The sequence below is a fragment of the Scleropages formosus genome, chromosome 7 (genome assembly GCF_900964775.1).
Source record: "Scleropages formosus chromosome 7, fSclFor1.1, whole genome shotgun sequence".
Classification (NCBI taxonomy): domain Eukaryota; kingdom Metazoa; phylum Chordata; class Actinopteri; order Osteoglossiformes; family Osteoglossidae; genus Scleropages; species Scleropages formosus.
Genome location: NC_041812.1, coordinates 21,336,524 through 21,353,469, shown reverse-complemented (window position 1 = coordinate 21,353,469; position 16,946 = coordinate 21,336,524). Strand labels below are relative to the sequence as shown.

At 41.1% G+C, this 16,946-nt stretch overlaps 1 protein-coding gene across 2 annotated transcripts in view; it reads left to right on the top strand.

Moving 5' to 3' along the window:
- Nucleotides 1-574: 574 nt before the first annotated feature.
- The window catches only part of LOC108926366 (zinc finger protein 536-like), a 131,848-nt gene continuing 115,476 nt past the window's right edge, over nt 575-16,946 (top strand). For both annotated transcript variants that reach the window (XM_018739033.2, XM_018739034.2), the window contains exon 1: nt 575-742. The gene's annotated coding sequence lies outside the window, so the exon portion shown is untranslated. The remainder of the gene's footprint in view (nt 743-16,946) is intronic.

Below are 16,946 nucleotides of genomic sequence, written 5' to 3'. Positions count from 1 at the left end.
CCCTTCTATCTCTTAAACACAACTGGCGCACTATTCTCCTACTTATTTATTATTAGTGTTCTATTTTAAATTTAACAATACATATAATTTTGAAACATAATAATACACCCAAAAAGTCTGTGCCTGAGCATTTTGGTTTCCTGCAGGCTCATCCCGTAGATTGTAAGCAACACGAAACGAAACACCCTAAAAAGTTATACAAGAAGTTTTTTTTTTGTTTTTAATCACATCTAAACTTTTTTCTTTTAACAGCGTGGCACCTTGTGGTGATGTTAGTACAATCCCTGCCACTGTCAAAGGTGTTCCTCTCTCTCTTCCCCTCCGTCCCTAAGTGTAATCCACCCTGCTCGGTCACCACAGCCGTGCTGTGTGGCTGAAACGAATCATGCATATTATTATTATGATGGTTATTATTATTTGTCTCTGTTGTTTCAAAAGCGCTCCCCCTTCTCGAGCGAGGTGTTAAACTGGGGATCGTGTGAAAGGGGAGTGGGAAAACACGGCGCGGACCGTTTTTGGCGGTGGTGGTGGGGGGGTCATGTGTGCAAACGATCGGAGGGATGACTGTCTTATTTACATGAAACACGCCACAAGGTTACAGTGCGGATCAGCGGCGCGTTATCGCTGATTTACTCCGCTCCGCTCTGACTGATGCTCCGGACGCGCGCCCTGCACGCACGCACCCTGGACTTTTGGGGGCTTTTGCGGGAAGAAAGACGACTTGAAGTAGTTTATCAGGAAGGTAAGGATTCATTTCTCGATCGCACGGATGCGCGAACCTGTTTTTCAATGCGCCGTCGAGTAGTATTTTCTGAAGATCGCCGGCGATCGCGGCCAATTATACGCGACGCCTCGCGCGAATAACGGGGCAGAGCGTCGGACTGTCGCGGAACAGACAGATTTTTATGGGTGTTTATGGGAGCTCAAGGTCAGGAGCGCGATGCGCGGTGCTCACCGTGTTTCTTTGAGTTGGTGCACATGATAAAAAATGGACGATTGTAGAAGACTTACTGTTAGGGGGGTTATTTTATCAAGGGTTTCGGTTTAGGTGCATCAAAGGCGCGCGCAGCGAGAAAGCAGCCAGTCGCGCAGCTGAAATGCGAGGAGGACGACAATGGAGCGCGCGTGTCGTGCGCTTTCTGTCCTTTTTCTTTTCTTTTTTAAGCGCTGCACCGCGTCTGATCCTGCAGGATGGGGGGAGTCCGGGCTGGGAGGTGGAAACGCGCTGCGATGCTGGGTGACGGGTGTCAGTGAACGCGCTGGTCCGGAGGAGCAGAGAGAATAAAACTGCAGGCTCGCGCTCTTAGGGAGGGATGTTCTTGGACCTCCCGAACAGGTCCCACACACACTTTTTTTTTTTTCCGCCCCCGTCAGTCAGAGAGAGCGAGCAAGTCAATCATGTGGACACGATCCGTTTATTCAATAAGCACAGCGTCCCTCACAGCTCCCTTTACGCGCAGGACTTTCATCCGCCTTCTTCTATCTGTTGCGATAGGATCTTAAGGTAAGATATTAATATAGTTTTGACTTTAGTTTTCAGACGTAAGAGTGGACTTAACCGAAGATGTTGAGCGTTTTGTCGCTCGTTTTTAATAAAAAGTCTGCCAGGACGGGTCTGTTTCTAAAAAAGCGTCTCCGTGAGGTTTAGCTTCAATTCAATCATTGTGACATGATAATTTAAAAAGATGATGGTATTAGACGAGCGCACACCAGAAACAGAAACAGAAATGAAAAGCGCGAGCCAGCCCCTGGAATCAACTTGCAGAGGCAGGCATCTCGATTTTATGTTCATGGGTTCATAATTCCTTCTCGAAGAGCGACACGTTTCACTATCGGCTGGAGTGGGACGCGTTCCGCACAAATACCTCCCTCCTCATATCTGAGATACGAACTTTTACTATTGAATCTTCGGAGAAACTTTTTTTTCGCTGCCCTCTCCGGGTTCCTCGCGACGCGGTCGGACCCCACTGTGTGCTGCATCGGAATGACGAGGAAAGTTTTGCCAATGCATATGATATGCCATGTGTCAAAAGTTGGCGGGCGCGAGACCTGCCATTTTGTGCCGCGCTCGCGCTGCGCGTTCAGGGACCCCGGCCGGCGTTGCACAATCACTCAACTGAGGACCAAACGTAACTCAGTAAAGCGCACCGCTGTCCAGAAAGCTCTTTTCACCACTCTTTTACCGTTCGCCAGCTGGTGCTCGGTTTGCCTTAATAATTGGCGTGAAAGTTAAAAGGAACAAGTAGATTTCCAGCAACCACTGCATAATGTATAATATGAAATGTTAATCATAATCACACGTTCCGCGTATCCCTGTGACCTAATTTAAACAGTGAAGACATCAACAACAACAACAATAATAATAATAATAATAATAATAATAGCAAAATAAATAGTATGTTTTAATGAAAGTAAGTTCTTTTATAGTGAGGGAATGTGTGATTATGTGTGGCAGAATTAATATAGGGTCTCATTTCATAAAAATCGATGCAGGTTATTTGTTAAATATTGTCCAGTCCTGCTTCTATTGCACCAATCTGATGTTTTCGAATGCCCTTCTGCGTTATTAACACACCTGTGAAGTGCTGTGACACTTATGAGGCATGTACATATGGCATAGAAAGTAATAAGAATTTATTTTTTATTGCTGTGAGTCCTGCAGTATGATGAATGATGCACTAGGCGGTTATGAAAAGCGATTTAAAAGACTTTCAGATGAACACAATGCTTGCAAGCTTTTCCGAAGCATAAAACAATACACATCAGATTGTTTCAGTGCGTTTTTTTTCCTTCATCTTCTTCCGGAAAGTTTAAATTAGATAACTGTTTTTTCCTCGGATTCATTGTCAGAGGGAAAGGGACGAATGTGTGTGCAGATGTGTACACACCATGTCCTTATGCGATGTAGGCATTCATTGTTTTCTCTGTATTTGTTAAGCGGATATTATGTCTCCAGTTATGACTTGCCTTCAAGATTTGACAGGTCTTTTAATGCAGTCGACAAGTCACTATAATTTTAAAATCCAATGAATAAATAATAACGATAAACATTAAAAAAAGGATTGGGCCCTATATGCATTTACATGTTTCCATCGCTGTGAGGTATATCTACTGGGGAACACATTCCAATTCTGATGCCTTCAGGTAAAAATGAGCCTTTTTTTAAAGTGTATAGCTCTTGAATGTCATACTTTGCTATTATTATGTTTAATATGAACTTGTGATATTATTCAGATTATTGCAGTTTTGCCAGTAAAACTTCAGAAAGCTCCTCATGTTAATGGTCCTAAGTATCAAACCAATAACATATTTAGGAGTGCAAAGGTAGTACTACAGTACATACACACACACACACACACACACACACACACACACACACACACACACACACACTGGCTGAAACCGCTTGCTCCGAGCAGGGTCGTGGCAAACCGGAGCCTAACCCGGCAACACAGGGCACAAGGCTGGAGGGGGAGGGGACACACCCAGGACAGGATGCCAGTCCATTGCAAGGCATCCCAAGCAGGACTCAAACCCCAGGCCTGCCAGAGAGCGGGACCCAGCCAAGCCCACTGTGCCACCGTGTCCCCCTAGTACAGTTATGTGTATAATAAATTAAAAAAAAAAAAGTATAGGTGTTGCCCTATTTGGATCACATCCTAAAAGTTTGACATTGTAGCTGAATAATTCTTGTAGGCAAATCTGTGCATTCCATATTGCTCGTGCCTCTTGCCCCCTCACACTGGAATTTCTTGGAGGATCTCAAGAATTGTATTGAACCTCTGCTTTTCTCCAGCTCTGTTACTGTACAACATGAATCCAGTATGAAGACAGGATCAGCTGTTTCACTCTTAACTGATTCCCTGACTATTAAATGCTCGAAATGGTCCTTGAGATAAGCGACCAGTGCCAGGTCTCGGTGGGACAGTGTGGTAGACAGGACTGACATCTTAACTGATATACCCTTTAGCTTTTAGTCCACATACCCACAATATCTTCCGCTGCTCTCAGAAAGTGGAGAGCCACCATGAAGCAGAATAAGGGACCCTGCAATATTAAAACATTCAATGTAGTGGCACCCTTGTTATGTAAGGTTAACTTGAGCCCCATCTAGGCTATAACAGAAGAGCAAAGCAAAACTTTTTTGTACTTCATGTATACAGTATTGCTGAACAAACTCACAGTTCAGAAACAGTGAGCCAAACATTGTATTTGATGATGATCATACTACTACTACTACTACTAATAATAATAATAATAATAATAATAATAATAATAATAAAGATGATTTTCAATATACTTTTTTGAAGGCAATGCCTTAATTTCTATTTGTAAGTGGGAGCTGTGAGTCAAAAAGTTCAGGTGAAGCTTTAATATTTGGTTGCATTAAAGTTCCTTAGAGTGTCTGTAAAAAAAAAAAAAAAAAAAACTCCCTTTAAAGCTTGGTGAACACTGGCCTTAAGTTAATATAATGGGACAGCAGGTAACATTGTGACTGTAGTGTCAAGGTTGTCAGTTCAAGTCTGAAGGGGAGCCCAAGGCAAGTATTGTTTCCTCCAGCTTTTCCATAACATGACAGATTATGGGCTGAACTCAGGCCACAGATCTTAGAACAAACCTGCTTTTGGCCCTCAAAAAAAAAAAAAGTAAAAAAACAGGAAGAAAAAATGTTGTAGGAAGCTTATTTGGAATATTGAGTTCGGCTCTTGAATGACAATAAGGATGTTTTGCATGCTTATAATTTGCTGATAATGTTTTTTCTCCAGTGGGTGTTCCTGGGACACAAGTCAGCATCTTTCATGTACGCAAATCTACAGATATCTGCTGGCTTTGCATCAGGCTCCACACGTGTCTCTAGAGCTTTCTGGAAAATCAATATGGATCCCCAACCTGGATATTCAGATTGATGTTTATTTTTGATAATTGAATGTGTTAAGATGGAACCGTATGCTCAGCCTTGAGAGACACAGACAGTTAGCAGTATAGCCTCTCCATGTTTGTACATGAGTAACTCTAAGTCTGGATACGACTTGCCTTTGAGTGATACATTTGTATAGATAAACAAGATTAATATCTTTACACGCACACGCACAATCTGTAGAAAGAAAATGCCGTAAATTGTCACGTTAGTTTTTAAGTGCACGGTTTCGCTTTCATTTAGTAATGTATTGCATCTAAATGGTTTGTTTGGTCTTTTGAGCATCACGCAATTACAGGCATGTCATTTTTAGACAAGGGCTTTACGCAAATAGGCGGCCACCCATCAATCACCCAATTTCAAGCTGCCCCTTGTATCGTTTTACATTCTGTGAGTCCTGCTTAACATAGTGGTAAATATCTGCAATGCTGGAGTGAATTTAATTGGGGGGCCGTCATGGTGTGGAGCGGGGGGCGTGATGTCCTGCATTGCCTCTCCTTGTGCTTCTGCTGCTATAACTTGTTTTAGTTTTCATCCCGTCCGGTTCATCATCATTGCCTCTTTTTTTCTGAGTTTCCTTCTAGATGGTTGGTGGAAAAGGGGATGTTAAACCATTGGATATCATCCAGAGGGCTTCTTATAAGAATGGAGGCATGTTATGTTGCCTTGTAAATCTGCCTTGTGCAGTATATTGTGTCGAGCTATTAGTGCACACTATTATACTGCATATTCAACTGCCGCTCCTGGACTGTATTTGCATAATTGGATCTTTAATGAAATTTGCCTTGTGGAACAGGAAAAAAAGAGAAAGAAAAGGAAAAACATTGTTGTCAAACTCAAATACTGTATGAAAAAGATATATGTGGCTTTTTATAAGTGCCTAAACTTGCTAACGAACGAGTGACCTGAGCCAAAGGACATCAACAGCACAAGTACAAATAGGATGAGAAGTGCTTCTGAAAGCTGTACATTCCCGGCCAGGTCTCACGGGTTGTTACTACAATAGCCTGATTTTTTTAGCCTGGGGGATTTCAGGGTTTCTGTCTGCACTCATTTCGTACAATTGTTGCACAGTGAAGATGGTTCTTTTGTAGGATAGCTGTGCAGTGATCTGTCAGAATTCCTCAGTCGCAAAATATTTTGACAATTTCTAATCCGGAGCGGTCAGATTGCAAGCATGCATTTGCTGTGTTTTTGTTTGAGGCTTCAATTCTCAAAGCCAGCTTTTTTTCCCCCCCTCCTTTGTATATGATGGACATACACATTTTTTGTTAATGACACAGTGCTCTTCTGCTCCTGCTGCTCAGAAGATGAAAATTAACAACTTATTCCAGTTTTCCATGAGTGCGACATAGTTTGTTGAGTCATCATTTAGGCATACAAGAAGAAACAAAATTGGAACACCTTAAAAAAAAAAAATATATATATATATATATATATATAATATATATACATAAATTCCTTAGAAATTGAAAGGCAGACAGAAACCTTACCTGTTCCTTATTAAAAGCTAGTATAATCAGGCATGGCAAACCATCTCTAGCTTATAAGTGAGTGTTACAATGTATGCATCTGGCTCCACTTGTGCTGGAATGATCTCCCTTTGTCCCTCAGAGCTGCTGAATTCCTCTCAACATTGAAGGAGGGCCTCGAAACACATTTCTCCTGATCTTTTGTTTCATCCATGAACTTGGATTACATTATCTGTTTAAACATAAATAAATTAAAAAGTACTATGCCAATTCTTTATGAAACTTCTTGCATAATGTGTGCTAGTAATAGGAGACAATTGACCATACCTTGAGAATCATGTGTCTGCATCTGTAATTCTCCATCTGTTGTTGATGCTATTTTGTTTTTTTTGAGCTATTGTGCACCTAAAGTAGATGTGCAAATGCAGAAACCCCCTGTCCACTGCTAGGCCCACGTCATTTGCACTCACCACTATATAATTCCTCAATGAATTGCCTGGACTTTAACTCAACATCGATTTTGCCCCCCCCCCCCGCCATAGACTGACAGCTCTCGCTGTTTATCCGTTCGGTAATGATGTCATTGCAATGGTGAAGGGAGCAAACGCCCCCAGACTTCTCCTCGCACCGGCTGGTTGACTTGGCAGGTAATGATAGCACAGGCTTTTTTTGTTCCCTTAGAGACAGGCCAGGCCCCATGAATGAACAGGTCCGTAGCAGAAATGGAGTTTCAGTGTACTTTGTCAGGTTTACGGAGTGTTCTGAAAAATATAGTAAATGTGTCTCTTTTTCCTTTTTCCTCCACTTATTGGCAAATGCAGATCTAATAGAGTGAGACAGATGGCAAACAGTTTTATTTTTAGTCAGAGGACGAGCTATTTTGTTAATTAGTTTAATCTGACATCCAGTTTTATGATGTTCATTTTTTCCCATACTATTTATGGAATGGTTATTGTCTTTTGAGATAGATAGATAGATAGATAGATAGATGGTGCTGTAGCATGAACTCTGCATTGGCCAGGTAATTGCTTTCATTCGTTTTCCTCTTTCACATTGTGGGATTGTTGATCTGGAGTCAAGCTTCACTTCTTCATATTAAAGGCCGTAGGATGATCTGTATCCACACAAGGGACACACATGGGGTCCGAGGGTGGGAAAGAGGTAAGGCCGTGGGGTCGATGGGCCGACTGTGGGGTGTGGCTGGAGATCTAGCTTTGGAGATTATGAAGTCACGTTGCAGGCTGGGGAAGTACACATGTAGACATTACTTGGTCATAACAATAAAAGCAGTATTCATTTTCCTAAAGTAAGCTGCTTGAAATATGTGTTAAGACTGAATGAAAAGGCTGAAGCGAACAGAGAAAAGGACCACGTGAATGAGATGCAGGAGGGTGGGAAGGATATCAGGACAGCTGACTGCATCTTTACAGTATTGAAAATGAAAGGACCAAAAGTAAAATGATTCCTGCAGCTGGCTGACTGGGAATTTATCTTTCTTTGAGAACATATTTGCCTACCTTTCCCTTCCCTGTGGATCACCTACAGGTGTATTACAAGCAGCCAAATGAAAGCCACAGAGAGAAATTTGTCAGTTATGTCTAAAATACTTTAAACCATAACCTGAGATATGAAGTAAATAATATTTACTTTGGGGAATTCATTTTTATTTACCCTGTTTCATGGAGCTGAATTTAAAAAGGGCTTTTCAGGGAGGTCCCCTGATACAGAGCTCTCTTTACACACCTTTTAAGTTTTCAGATACACTTATTCATAGTGATGCTTCCTTTCACTGTTGCTCCACCATGTTTTAATGATCATCACAGATCTATTGTTGTCCTTTCTTTAATTTTTTATCATATGTATTCTTTGTACTCATTCACTTCAATAACTATTTTCTCCATTTTATTTCATCTGCCTAATTGGGAGAAAATCAGAAGATGCTGCACTGGGAGGTCTTGCTCTAGATTTTTATTTTTTTTAAATAACGTGGTAATACAGTGATCACCGCTTAGTTTTCTGTTTGGTTGATAGGTTCATGTAAATAGTACCAGAAATATATTTAATAGTTTTGGTTCAAGTGTAACATGCGTGCCAGAGTCCACTGAAGCTTACACGCAACCTACAAAAGGGTGAAAATAATCAAACAAACAAACAAAAGGAATACCTGTGTATTACTTTGTCAGTTGAAATCATTCTTCATTAATAAGTAATGATGCATTTCTAACAATATACTCGAGTCCTTAAAATAAGACGTGACCCATTTTCTGAAGTTGGTTTGGAAGAAAAAAAAAGGACACGATCCAGCATTTCTTCTCTGTTTTAACATTAATAGGGCATGAGTTCCCTATTCGTAAGCACTTGCTCTCGTCCACATTTGTGATACTACAGTACCTCTCTGCACACCAGCCTTAGTGGCCCTTTTAGGACAAGCTTAGGGTTCATCAGAGACAGAACATAGTTTCTCCACTTGTTATATCCCTGAACTTTAATCCACTGATTAGTTTTCCATAGCTTAACAGTCTTAAGTAAATACTCTTTCAATTATTTCACATTGCTCCTTTTGGGATCATGTCCCTTTAAGCTTGCTGCCCACAGTCCTTTTCTGAGTTGGACTGTATTAGAAGAACTAAAATAATAATTTGGCATCGCTGTTGTTCATATTATAGGGTATAATGTGACTACATTAATGTTGCTAAAAGACACAAAAGAACATGTCTTAAAGACTTATCAAAAAAATCTATTTATGGTGTGAGATGTGGATGGGTATATTTCAGTTGCATTTGTAATAGCACAATAATTCAGTGAATAACTGTTAAGTCTAATGGGTTTGAGCTCTCAGAAATACAAACTCGCCTATTTATCATGGGAGGGCTGCTCTAAAAAAGAAGGATGGAAACAGAGGAGAGAGAGAAGAGAGAGAGTGAGACGGAGAGAGAGAGAGCAAACTCAAGCGGTTATGATGATGAGAACCATTCAGTGTAATCATAGATCGGTACTTGATGTTTGGTGAAGATTTCCTGAGATTTTAGGAGTGCACTGATTGCAGTTACCCCAAGGTGCTCCAGGTTCACTAGACTGTACTAATGGTTTCACATCTTACATCTGTATCGCTGTTGTATGTACTTGGACAGACACATACCAGACATCTGGAAAGTTCTGGACCGTATTTGTTCTAACCAACAATGTGTGTTTGACTTGTACCCAACATGAAGGCAGTGTGAGATGAAACAGAGGCCAGCAAGTGTTGTGGATCAGCATTTGCTGCGTTTCATGTGAGACATGCTTTACTCTGGCTTCTCCAACGGCTTCCCCTGGGGTTTCCCTTCCCGCCATATACAATATTCAATACATGGCCGGCTGCTGTTTTATGGAACAGGAGGTTGCACCATTCCTTATTTCCCGTTTCATCCAATTTCCTTCTCTGGAGACAGACACTATCAGGTTCTGTTGTCCACAGTAATCTGGACCTTGATCTTAATGATGGGTATCTGCATATGGTTTTAATCAAACTGAAAAAATAATTTGCAGTATTTTGTTTCTCCTTAAACATGGATTTTTCTTGAAAAATTCTCCCTTGTAAACGGTTGTTGAGTCCTTCCCATCCCTTCATTTCCTAGTGAAGAAATTTTGCATATCAGATGGTTACATTTTAATCGGTATATTTAGAATGAGTGACAGGAGACAATAACTGAGCCTTTCTGGACCTGTTCAACCATTTTTGTTGACATACAGTATCAAAAAGTGGCATGATTAATAGGAAGATTTTCTTGCAATTCAAATGGGTCTGTTGACATCAGCTCATCTTTTGTTAAGTCTTCAGTAGTGGAAACGCATAATTATAACTTTTGGAAGATTAAAACTGCAGCTAATTTTACAGAAAGTTTAAAACTGAATTGCATTCAGTACGATTCAGTGCATTCATTTAAAAGCTGAAATTATTGCAGTTATTTCTGTGATTGTTAGATCAATGAATATATTCTCTACTGCTGGAAATATAAATGGAATGACACCAGTGATTGTAGTCCACGACCAGAATGGTGCTGTTATGGGGTAACTGGCAGGTTGCTGAACAAGATACCTAGACTGAATGAACAGAAGTACTGTATAAAGTCAAAAATTACTCTTAGTTCACTTTGAATAAAATAATATTTTTAGCACCTGCATTAAAACAAAGTTATCAGCATTTCCGTGATAATAGTGGATTGTGTAAAAGACAAACTGAAAAGACAAAAAGGCTGAAAAAAGACAAACATCCTACAAATATTGTCACATACAGTCACTGAATGGTTAACACCACTTCTGATTAAGGGTGGCACACTAACCATTGTGTGATTTTTTTGACCATGTCCACTAATACTCCCTTTAGAGATCCACTCATCAGTCTGAATTAGTTAATTCTCAGATGTATGACCAAGTGGGGGTGTGGTGGTGTGGCAGGCTTGGGTGGGTCCTGCTCTCTGACAGGTCTGGGGTTCAAGTCCCACTTGAGGTGCCTTGTGATGGACCGGTGTCCTGTCCAGGGTGTGTTTCCTCCCCCTCCAGCCTTACGCCCTGTGTTGCTGGGTTAAGCTCCGGTTTGCCGCAACCCTTCTTGGAACAAGTGGTTTCAGTGTATATATGCTCAAGCTTGTACATTGCTGTATATATCTATATGCTAGGTTCTTTTTTCATTTCTGTACTTATTTTCAGTGTGCAACATATTATTTCACCTTATTTCTGTTAAAACAGTTAAATATTAACATTTTCAAATGATTAACTAAAACAGTACCAGTCATGCCCCCCAACTGCACAGTTAGCAGACACGTGTGGTTACCAAGCAGTGCATCCCTAACCCTGATGTTAGCTGGGCCATTACTGTACTGGATAACTGGACAGCAGCGCCATAATTACACACAAGCCAGTAGAAATATATTTTCTCAAGATGATGGAATAACAAGGTTAATCACAGAACAGGATAGTCATCAAAATGTCTATGTTTATATGTATGGAGCTTACAGACCAAAAGTTGAAGACAACTAAATGAGAAACTGTGCAAATAAAATGTGATGTTATTAAAAAAGAAGATGAAGAAAAAAAGAGATAAACACAATTAGCCATTTTGAATGTGTGCTCTTTCTGGTTTCTGCACGGATTTGAGTACACGGGTTGAAGTGGCAATACAGCAGCCATTAGAGAGCCATTGCTTCAGGCCTCAGCGGAATTTCTATCAGCGTTACTCAAAGTGTGCCCACTCCAGCAGGACCGAGACAAGGAGCTGATGTTAAACAGTGTGAATGTGGAGGTCAGGACTGATTAGCCCCACTCTGACCTTCTGCACGGGGGCTCTATGTCTTCCCATTCCCTGGCACGTCAACCCGCTCTAAAGACCTTCGCCATTGTTGCTCATCTCTCCTTCTGCGCCTCACTTCAGCATAAGGCTCACACATGGTGGTGTGTGCGTGTGTGTGTGGTGTGGTGGTTAGGGCTGACGTAATAATCAAAGTCGAGGCCAATTTGTCAGAAGTCTTATGCATTCCGTTTAATATTTCACGTTTTTTTGTTTTTTTTTTTTTGTTTTTTAAGAGTCTCTCAGTCAGTTTGGAGTGTCTCTCTAACATCTCACTCAAACTGCAGGATCAAAAAAAGCCACCCGCAACAATACATGGGTAAACAAGCAAACAGGTAGCAGTAAATAATCAAATAATTTCAAAAGAAGTAAAAATAAAAACAGCAAAGAAGAGTTAAAAAATAAATAAATAAATAAATAAATAAATGTTATCGTCTGACTGTCAAAGTCCTGGTGTATCTTCCAAAGCATTATCATTTCCCTTTCCCTTACTCCCAAATTTTACACTTGGCTGAAACTTGCTCATAGCAGGATGTTGAACATATAGTGGAAAGAAAGATTATGTCTGTCTAGTTGCACTGTTCCTTGATGTATCTGCCATGTCACGCTGCCATTGTCTCTTGGGTAAAGGATGGTAGTTCGGATACCTACTCCCTCTCCCATGGTGCTCCAAATGCTCGCCTTTGAAGTTTTCATAATCCATCTGTCATCTTCGCACAGGGAGGGCACGCGTCCTGTACCACTCTATTATGGAATTTTCCTTTGCCAGGCGGAATAAAGCAGGAAAGAATAACACGGGCAGCTGGGAGGAATCACTTGGCTCTTTGCATTCCTTGAATCCGCACACCCTTGGTTTTGTCCCCTGTACACGAAACGGGGTGCGTTTGTGTGGGGCCACGACATCTCAGATACTTCCAGCTGTTAGAATGAGCAGACATTTGATTGGATGGTCATTGTGTGCAAGAGATGGTTTTGGTAAAGATCAGATTACGGGATGTGCGGGTGGTGGAGGTTTTATTGGAGAGGTGCACTGTTGCTCTACATTGAGCATCTCTGACATTTACTCTTGTTAATATCTTTTTATTGGTTACAAATATTTATTTAGGATAAGAAATTGGGAAAACAACCCCCCCCCCCCCCCAAAAAAAAAAAAAAAATTACAAGAGCTCAACACTTTTATAAGTCAAAATATCCATTATTAGGTTATTAACCCTTTCTTCTTCTTAAAGGGGTACCAAAAGCAACATTTGGAGTTGTTTTTTGTTATGCATAGTGATAAAGCTTCTTGAATGAAAATAATTTTTTGGATTTGAAGCAATAGAAAAGAGGGACTTTTTCACGAAAGGCTGGGAATTATTGTACAAAGCTGTATTACCTAAAAGAACCAACAAGGGGTGGCTTTTTGAGATATCAGCATTTTAACACAAGGGCTTCAGAATGATAATTTTTAATAATTTGTCAGACAACTGCTTTTCATCCCACACTGATTCTCTATGTTAACTGAATGTGAGCTGAATTTCCCCAGAGTCAATTTTGGTTTGATTCCATGAAGAATTACGACCGCCCTGCAGCAGAGACTTAGACCCTTTCCGTTAAAAGTCCGGTGTCCTCAACCCATGCGCTGCCCACCATACGCTCATATCTTTCCTAATAGCATGGCGGTCTTTGCATAAGTAAGAGTAGTGCCCATCTGCTCCTTCAGACTCCGCTGGTGCCTATTCATCACAAAAATAATACTCGTCCTAATGACTTCCACATATTTTGAAATCTCCCTTTTGAAATTGGTCTTGGCAGTTTATTTCCAGGTACTTGAGTTGCATCTGTTTGCAATTTTGCAAATGTGGGAGACTTTAATACAGATCTGTGTGTGTGAGGAGGGCTAATCTGATCCCCAGGGGTAGCACTGGGCTGTTGTCAAAAAAAAAAAGGGGGCATTTGTCAGTGTCTGCCCAAGGTGGGCTCCCAATGACTGATGTCAAGGTCATCCTTTACATACAGATACAGTCTTTTTCATACTTGCTTCGAATCACCACCTGTATACCTTCCAGAAGTACTAGTCGGAGAAGAATAAAACAGGAAAAAACTGATGAATAGGCTAGTTAATTTTTCCATGTGCCAATCAGCTGATGAACTTAGGCTGTATTTCTATAACCTGTAAAAACATGCTTAATGCACATCTGGGGCGTTGAAGCGTGGAGAACATGTATAAGTCTTGTTAAAAATGGTTACAGTTACATTAAGTAATATATATGTTAATGTTTTCTAATAACTATGAAAAAAGGATTTTGACTTTGTATCAGACGTTTTATTTTATTTGCCTGTTTCTATTTGTCCCCTTCAGTGAGGGGAGCAGTTGCAGGGGAGGAATTATATTGAAAGTGTATGCCTTGCAACTTTCTCCCTGTAGGAAATATGTATTTGAACAGTAAGCTCATGATTTGAATATTTGTAATCCATGCTTAAAATTTACAGGCCAGATGAACTTTCTGGCACAGGATTCCAGCCATAAGTAGGATTTTCTCAAAGCTCTACAAAATTTTAAGCCATTTGAATGGCTTATCTAATTTAGAAAAAAAAAAAATAAAAATCCCATTATTATTTTGTACTCTTAAACACTGATTTTGTGTACATGAGCATATTATGTTCGTATTACTTTATTAAGCAGGTAAACTGAGTAAACAGGTAAATATACTGTAAGTAGGCCTGTGAAAATAAATAAATGCAAAAAATAATTAAATAAAACAAAAATTCGCTACAGTAAGAGTTCATATCGCACATAGTCAACGTGGGCAACATGCCTCGGCTGCAGGAGGCCACCAAAGTAGTAAAAGCGAATGCTGTCTTACTTTCTTAAACAATGCTAATCAGCCCAGAGAGGCCTGACCTCCATCCTCACCACTTTACAGCAATTCAGATGTGCTAAGAACCTGAAATTAAACGTGTGTCTAAGGGTGCCAGAGGGTGAGGGTGATGATTGAGGATGGATTCTTTGTAGGTGAGAAGTGATCAAAAAAGAAGAAAATTTTTTCGAGAAAATCCCTTTTTGCCTTGCCGTTGCTGTTAGATGGTATTACTCAGGCTTTTATTCACATTTCCATGGCTAAAACTTGGTACACTATTTCAGAGAGAGGACAGTAAGTATAAGGGTAGTTGATGGGGGGAGGGGGGGGGGGTGTGGGTCTACGTTGGGGGTTTTGCAGTGGGGCGGGCGATGTCGTAGCAGCTGTACCACAGCACGGTCCTATTTTGTGTAGGACTTGGCAGTTTGCATTGAGAAAAAAGCCCTGCTCTTTCTAGGCATTATATAGATTAATTTACTGTGCCACAGGCCTGAAGCGACACCTCGCAGGGGAGGCCGTGTTTGCGCCCGTCAGCGCAGGGGGGCTTGGCGGGGCTGACAGAGCCGAGGCGAGTTCCCGGTGAAAGCAAACAGCAACTTCTGGGCCGGATATGCGGGGATTGTGCCGGGGCTCTGTGCTTTAAGAGGTGCATCATCTGGTCCGGGTGGCTCATTATTCCTCCGCCGTCTCCCCAGCGGGTCGGCTCCAGCGTTCGAGCGCTTTTTTTTCCATCCATCTGAGGTGCTTTCTTTAATTTTAAAGAACAAAAGGGTTTGTCTGCCTTAACTGGATGTGGTAAATACACTCACAGGCTGTGCTTTATGTCCGGATTTGTGTTCCACATCTTTAATTCACCGCATTCTAAAGTCATGGGTTGTTTGCCAGTTTCCCAAGGTAAGGAGTGAGGAAGCAAAGTAAGATGTGCAGAGTAATATATATTTAAAAAAAAAAAAGTCAAGGTACGCAAAACAAAGAGACATTTATCTGTCGTGAAATGCAGCTGCACCTGCAGAAAATGACAAATTTATAATGACATAATTTCCCTTGTTGTTCTTGTTTGTCTCTGCTGCTTTCACTCCCACTCCTGCAGAGTGCAGAGATGTGCATTTTATTCAAAATACAGGAAAGTTTGATTATAGCATATTCCAATTTAGCTTCATTCGTGCATGTCTGCGTGCGTGTGAGCGCGTGCGTGTGTGTGCGTATGTGTGTGTGTGTGCGTGTGTGTCGTGAAGCGGGAACCGCTTAAATAACCTACTTTTGTCTGACAACAGCATCAGTTGGGGAGGTGCATATATGCAGAAAGCTATTTGGAAAGGCATCCTCGTAGTTGTCAGCTTTTATTATGCGGGAAGGTGTCATGTTTGTAACGAAGCTGAGTGCAGATGGCAGAGTGGAAGAAATGGATCACTAATTTTAACAATGATTAATGAACAGAGATGGAAAATGAATTACATCGGACTATTGGAGGCAAGGAATATATTTCTGTGAAAATGTTAACTTCGCCTGCCAGCACGCTGTCAGGGGGGAAATTATTATTATTATTATTTATTTTTTTTTTCTCAAATCCTTTATAAAGTCAACACTTCACTGCTTTTCCCCATTATTTTAACATTTCTCAGCTTAAGTTCTGCTTGGAATAAAAGTGGTTCTTCACAGTATATAATTATCAACAAAAGGCAGAGTGACAATGCAAGACGGAAAGCTGGAAGGAAACACCTCCACCTGCGTTGTTTGCATTGCCTGTGAATGTGTTCCTTTGGCAAAAAAGGGGTGCAGTGAAATTCAGAAGTGTTTATAAATAAACAAATAAATAAATGCAACACTCACACACACACACGCACACACACACACACACACACACAGGGCCATTCACACCTTGGAATCTGTCCTACAGTTTCTTTTGCAGCTCTGTCAACTTGCAACCCTTTCTCTTTTTACTTTCATTTAGCCATGCCAACCCCAATCGATACATGTCTTCGTCAAAGGACTTAACACCTACGGTAATGCTCTCTCCCGTGTCCTTCCCTCCTTTATGCTGCTTCACATCGGTCCCTGCAGTAGTTTCCCATCATGCACCGCGCTTGTTACGGCTGAGCTTGGGCTGGTGCTGTGTCCAGTCAGTACCCTCAGAAGCCACCTGACAAGCGCTGCAAAGTGTGACAGTGGTGCATGTGGAGACCCTCCCATCAGGGTTAAATAGGAATAGGATGAGAATTCAGCAACAGCTGGTAGTGTAGTGGTTAGAGCTGCTGCCTTTGGCCCCGGAGGTTGCAAGTCTGAATCTCCTGTCTGGCTGTAGTACCCTTGAGCAAGGTACTTACCCTAAATTGCTTCAATAAAATTACCTGGCTGTATGACTGTGTGGTAACTGCAGGTACATTAACATT